This window comes from Trichoplusia ni, chromosome 2, assembly GCF_003590095.1.
Source record: "Trichoplusia ni isolate ovarian cell line Hi5 chromosome 2, tn1, whole genome shotgun sequence".
In the NCBI taxonomy this organism is placed as follows: Eukaryota; Metazoa; Arthropoda; class Insecta; order Lepidoptera; family Noctuidae; genus Trichoplusia; species Trichoplusia ni.
Genome location: NC_039479.1, coordinates 13,837,135 through 13,844,437, shown reverse-complemented (window position 1 = coordinate 13,844,437; position 7,303 = coordinate 13,837,135).

Here is a 7,303-nt window from a genome sequence, read left to right as displayed (position 1 = left end):
AGTCAAATGCACATCGTCGAGATTTTGAACCAAACAAACCCATCAAAAGTAGCAAAGGACAAAAATATTTGCAAATTATTAAACCTCTTTTCAAATTACAAAGTACAAATCAGATCTATAATCAACCAAAGGAAATGGACTACCCTTGACAAAAGTGTGGAGAAAAAACGTAGACTATGTTTATTGGGACAATCCAAACGAACTAGTGGATAGATTAAAACTTTTGATTGCTTCACGAGACGCTGGCAACACTGGGCTGGACAATGAAATAATCTCCATCATTGAAGAATTACGTGAAAGTAAGGTTATCAGTTAATAAATATCTTCCATCCTCTGCATACGTTTCATTTTACTGTTAACCCTTCAATAAAAAGCATACTAATACTACTACATTTAAAATGAATATAGACAAATTTGGTCATTATATTCATAAAAGAATGCGATTGACAGAATTATTCGAGAGTAATGATAATTCATTGACAAAAACAGAAAATGGTGAATTTGATTTGAAAGCTGCAACGTTAAGAGGTGTCAGAACTCCTGTAGAGCCAGATGACGCTGTAAATAAGGTCTATGTCGATCAATTCATAACAAAAATAACAAAAGATTTACATAAAGCCATGCTGTTAATGCAAGCTCGAATTATGGACGATGTACAAAATACTTTAAAAGCGAAGATATATGAAGTTTCCATTCATTTAGAAGATAAGTTTTACACAAAAACAGCTGTAGATAACTTATTAGCACCTAAAAAGTCATCATAATGTCCAAACAAGAAATTGTAAATGAAATCCATAAAGCAGCGAGAAAAAATTTTAATCGACGATCTGTCATTTTAAAAGGGATTGATGATTTGTGGCAAGCCGATTTAATGGACATGCAAAATTTAAGAAAATACAACAAAGGTTACAATTACATATTATTGGTGATTGATTGTTTCTCAAAATACGCCTGGGCAGAACCGCTCAAATCGAAAAATAAAATTGATGTTACTACTGCATTTGAGAACATACTCAATAAAAGTCAACGCAAACCAGTTAATTTACAAACAGATTCAGGAACAGAGTTTTATAATACATCATTCCAAATGCTCATGAAAAGGTTTAATATTAACCATTACTCGACCTTTTCTACAAAGAAAGCTTCAATTGTAGAGCGTTTGATAAAAACTATTAAAAATAAATTGTATAAGTGTTTTAGTATGAACGGAAACTACAAGTGGTATGTAACGGTGTTACAAGATACGTTGAAAATGTATAACAACACAAAGCACCGTACTATTAAATGCAAACCTGTTGAAGTAAATAAATGCAATGAGTTAAACGTAAAAGACAATATAAAAAGAACACATAAGCACATATCTTTTCGTTGCGTACCAAAGTTCAAAGTTGGTGACAGTGTTCGCATTAGTAAATACAAGCATGTTTTTAAAAAGGGATATACTCCTAATTGGTCAACTGAAATATTTACCATAAAAAAGTTAACAATACCACACCCACAACGTATCACATAGAAGATCACGAAAACAAGCTATTTTAGGAACTTTTTATGAACCGGAACTTCAAAAAACATATTTCCCAAGCGTTTATTTGATAGAAAAAGTTTTAAAAAGAAAAGGAAATAAATTGTTTGTGAAATGGTTAGGTTTAAATAACGCAGAAAATAGTTGGATCAACAGAGCTGCGATTGTGAATTGATAAAAAGTAGATATCAAATCATTCATATAAACATTATTATTTCTTACATGTCTTTCATTTTGCTTTGAACGATGCAAGGTGGTGGACTAGTAAATAGTGTGATTAATAATTTACCCTTTGAACTTCATTTGCCTGGTTACAATTATTGTGGACCGGGTACTAAACTTCAAAAACGTTTACTACGTGGAGATCGAGGGCGTAAACAAGTTAGACGAAGCTTGTATGCATCACGATATTGCATATCAGAACCATACAGATTTACCTAATCGACACAAAGCCGATTTACAACTGTTAAACATGGCTAAACAAAGACTTAGGTCTAAAGATGCAGGAAAAGGGGAAAAACTTAGCTCATGGTTAGTGAGCAAAGTCATGAAAGCCAAAATAAGTCTGGTGCAGGAATTAAAACGTTTAACAGCTTTGTGTCGAAAATAAGATCAAAAATTAGAAAACTAAAACACAAGGACAGTAAGGCTCTTATAAACGCCGCTTACTTGGCTGCAAGAAAAATATTTCCTTGCATACAGAAAGTACGAGTCCTCGGGTCATACCCATACCGAAAACTGGTGGGTTCTGCCTTTGATCCCAATTTTTGCTGGTTTATCGGCATTAGGATCTTTAGCGGGTGGTGCGCTGGTATCGCGAAAACTGTTAACGATTATAGAACAGCTCAAAAAAATTTACAAGAAACTGAACGACACAATAAAACTATGGAAGCATTAGCTATAGGAAAAGGGTTGTACATTAAACCACATAAAAATGGTACAGGTTTATTTATAAATTCATCAAAAAACTGATAAGAGAGCTACCTAATCGGCCATTAAACTGATATTGATATCAAAAAGCACGCACGCGACTTGCCATACTTTCGAGGAGTTTACATGAAAGATCAGCTACCGAGAAAACCAAACCAGGTTGAATGTGCTATTGTGAATTTGGACAATTCAAAAAATGAAGGAACGCATTGGTAGCTTATGTTAAATTTAATAATTATTGTGAATATTTTGACAGCTTTGGTGATTTAAAACCGCCTCTCGAATTGATACGGTACTTAAAAAACTATAATATTTTTTATAACTACACAAGATACCAAAAATTCAATTCTGTGAATTGTGGACACTTATGTTTAGAATATCTAAGGAATTTTTGGAAAAATAAACGTGTATAAATTAATATGTTATTCTTTCATTTTTATCATTCTCAAGATGTCCCTCACTTTGTCAATAACTGGAAACTCATCAGATTTGTCTACATACTATCCAAACACGTTACAATTAAACGGTCAGTACGAATGCGCATTATTGCATTTCTCAACGTTTAATTCTATTCCAAATATTGATAAAAAGAACAATAAGTTCTACTATGGATCCGAGGAAGTAATTGAAATACCCGAAGGAACTTATGAACTTCAAGATATTAGTGATTATATTAAATCCAAAATACAAAATGCATCGATAAAACTACGATGCAATAACAATACTCTAAAAACTACAATACTCTGTTCAAAAGATATAAACTTCGATAAGGAAGACACTTTTCGAAATCTACTAGGGTATGATAAGCAGATCTTGAAAGCTAATAAATTGCATGTCTCACAGTTCCCAGTTAACATTTTACCAACAACCGTGATCAGGATTGAATGTGATATTGTCAGTGGTTCGTACATAAACGGAGAGCCCAGTCACATTATCCACGAATTTGCACTCAACGTGCCACCAGGATATAGAATCATAGAAATTCCTAAAAACGCAATATACTTTCCATTAACCAAAACAACATAAGCTGCATACATATACGGTTACTGGACATAAACAATCAACTGATAAATTTACGCGGTGAAGAAGTACAGCTGTATTTACATCTAAGAAGAAAAAATGATTGACTATAATAAATATATATATCAACCAGAAAAAGTCCTCAGTTTACATCAAGCTCCCAGTCATATAAGATCTAGCTCGAGGAAAATAATAAAATTAACAAGAGAAAATAAAGCATTTCTTAAAGCAATCGGTTTACTAAAATGAATATCTTAGATGTTTTATCCGCACCAACCTACGACAATACTGTTGAAGGCATCGAATACCATTCATATAAACCGTACGTGACTAGTTTTAACAGGAATGACGAGATACGCATACCTATCAACCAACAGGACTTGTATGTACTACCGTCAGCAAGCACTTTGTATTTGGAAGGAACCATAGTTGTTAATAAAAAGGATTCAAAAGAAGCCGCGAGCAGTGTTCATTTACTAATAATGCTCTACTCTATCTTTTCCAAGATATAAGGTACGAATTAAATGGCGTGGAGATTGATAAAATAAAAAATGCGGGAGTTACTACCACCATGAAATCATTAATATCGATGAATGAAAGTGAATCAAAGCTATCTCACGCATGGGGCTGGAACATTGATGGTATAAAAAATATTAATGGAGGTAATTTTTCCGTTTCTATACCACTATGTAACATACTTGGTTTTGCTGAAGATTTTAAGAAAATTGTTATAAATAGTAGACATGAACTGATATTGCTAAGAAGTAACACGAACTTAAATGCAGTGAAACTGAATACTGGTGAAGTAATTGACGACATAAAGATCAATAAAATTATATGGCGTGTACCGCATGTTAAAGTATCGGACAAAGAAAAAATAAGTTTGTTAAAATTGTTAGAAAAAGATCGACCTCTTCAGATGATATTTAGAAATTGGGATTTATACGAATACCCAGCTCTACCAAAAACTACGAAACACACCTGGTCTATAAAAACTTCATCGCAAATAGAGAAACCAAGATACGTAATTATTGGTTTACAAACAAACAGAAAAAATAATTCAAGTTCTGATATGTCACAGTTTGATCACTGTCACGTTCGGGATGTTAAAGTATATCTAAATTCGACTTACTTCCCGTATGAAAACCTTAATATTAGTTTCGCGAATAATAGAATCGCTTTATTATATGAGCAATACATCCGATTTCAACAGTCTTATTACGGACGCCGTTCGGAGCCATTATTAAGCCAGAAACAATTTAGAGATATAGCACCACTATTTATAATCGATTGCTCTAGACAAGCGGACAACGTAAAAACAGGCCCTGTTGTCGATGTGAGAGTAGAAATTGAGTGCGAAGCGGAGATACCAGACCAAACTTCAGCATATTGTCTCATATTGAACGATTGTATCATTGAATACAAACCCTTAAGTAATACTGTGAGAAAAATATCATGAATCCAAATACTATCATAATAGATGTTCAAGGTTTTAAAGATCTTTATAACAATTTCATAATAAAGGAATTGGCTTTTGCTACTCGAGAATATACTCAAACATTTTTAGTAAAACCTCCATACTTGTTTAAATATTTGACAAGCGACGAAAAGAGACAAGTTAAATGGTTGGAAAGGCATAAAGGTATTTATTGGAACGAGGGATACATTGACTACAGAGAGTTTAAACGAATAATTGTTCCATATCTAGAAAATAAGGAAATTATTGTAAATGGCTTTGAAAAGATAAAGTGGATAAATGATCTTTGTGAGGATTGTGTGGTATCAGACCTTGGAACAACACATTGTATCAATTTCTCAGAGCTGTATAAAAAATATTGTGTTGGTCAATCTAATTTTAATTGTAATATACATGCAAAACATTGTGCACTTAAAAATGTGTTATGTATAAAAAAGTATTTAGAATGGTAAAATGTGTACCTACTCATTAAGTAAATAGTTTTGTAAATAAAAACTAATTTTAATTGTAGTGTACACACTAAACTATGTGCTCTAAAAAATGTGTTATGTTTGAAAAAGTATTTGGAGTGGTAATTAAATGTATTATTTAAGATATATTTTTTAAATAAAACAACTTTTATTTATAATTGTATTTTTAATTCAAATTATACATCGTATACAAATTACAAAATTAAATTGAAACGAATAACCAATATAAATAAGATTAATAAAAAACTGAATATAATTCTAGATCGATATCATCAAAAATCACTGTCTATTAAAGATTTAGAGATCTTTTTAACTAATGATTCTGTTTCATCCATAACACTGTCCATGGCATCCCTGACAATATACTGAGCACTTATCACAACATTCTCGTTTTCACTATCGCTGTCATTTGTTTGAGAACTATTGTTGTTGCAGAGATCAATAACAGCAATTTTGATTAACTTAAGACCTCGTCGTTGTAATCGGCTGACAACAAAAGATTTCGTGGCATTCTGTTTTTTTAAAGTTTCTCTGCGACGCAGCTTCTGTTTTTTTTCTTTGGTTTTACATTGTTCTGGTTCAGTGCGACACAGCTCAGAGAATCCTTCGTAAGGATCCTGAGCATACTGGCTAAACACAATTTCTGAGTCAGATATCTGAAACAAGAAGATACGCAAAAATAAATAATCAATACTGGTGTACATAATCCACTAGTAGGTTAACGTTAGAATACAATATCTAACTTACCGTTGACATGATGATGTATAATGTCACATATACTATATTATAGTAATAGTCTGTAAATAATAAAAACGCAACCAACAATCAACTTTATATAAGGCTTTAAAATTGTTAGCTTTGCATTTATTTGGGTCTGTATATAAATTGTTTGAAAACCACTCTTTCGTAAATATACTTAGAGTTCCATATTACATAACGGTTTTAGACTAAAGTATAAACTACAATCTTGCATAATATTTTACTTGCAACATAGCACAAGTGTCTACTCGTCCCACTACAAACTTATGTATTATATTGAATCATTGCAATCACAAATATTACAAGACATATGGAAAATAAAACACATGTCAAAAGTACAGGTATTATATATTTAACTCTTCTAATTCAATAAAACAAGTTTGTACTCAACAAAATTTAATTTATACGTATTTACAATCTGTTTTACAAACAAGTATTTTATTTAATAACATATTTGTTTCTATAATATTACAGCTCATTTGTATCTTAAATAATATAACTTATATTATGTACGTTAAATGATAACACATTGAGATAACATCAAGTCAAATAACCTTTTAAGATGGAAGTATGTCCCCACGCTTGGGTTGCAACATTGCATTTGGATATTAAACGTTTATCATCGTTACTTGATAGTGCTATTTTATTCACACTTTGTGTAAATATTTCATGTTTAATTGATTTGAATAAGATATTTTTTCGATGGATTATGTCTCTATTAAATAATACATGCTGATAATTATCAATAGTTAAATCACGGACCACACAAGACTTAATACCTTTTGCTTTCTTAATGACATTGTTCATCGTTTTTATTGAATATAATTTTGACCTTAAACCAACAAATTCGGTAATCAGCTCGCCACCCATTTCGTCTTTAAATAATCCCGGCACTTTTTTATTTATTTGCGGTATCATAAATTTATTATTAATGTTATAGTTGCTAGTATCGAAGTACTGTAAAAAATTATATTTTATATCGTTATAGAAATCATCCGTGTATATAATATATACAAAAGAATCCGTGTCAGTGTAGCATAATTTTACTCTATCGCCGTAAAAAGGTTTAACTATGTTATAATGAAAATGATACATATGTGATTTAGATAGTTCTAATACAGTAAA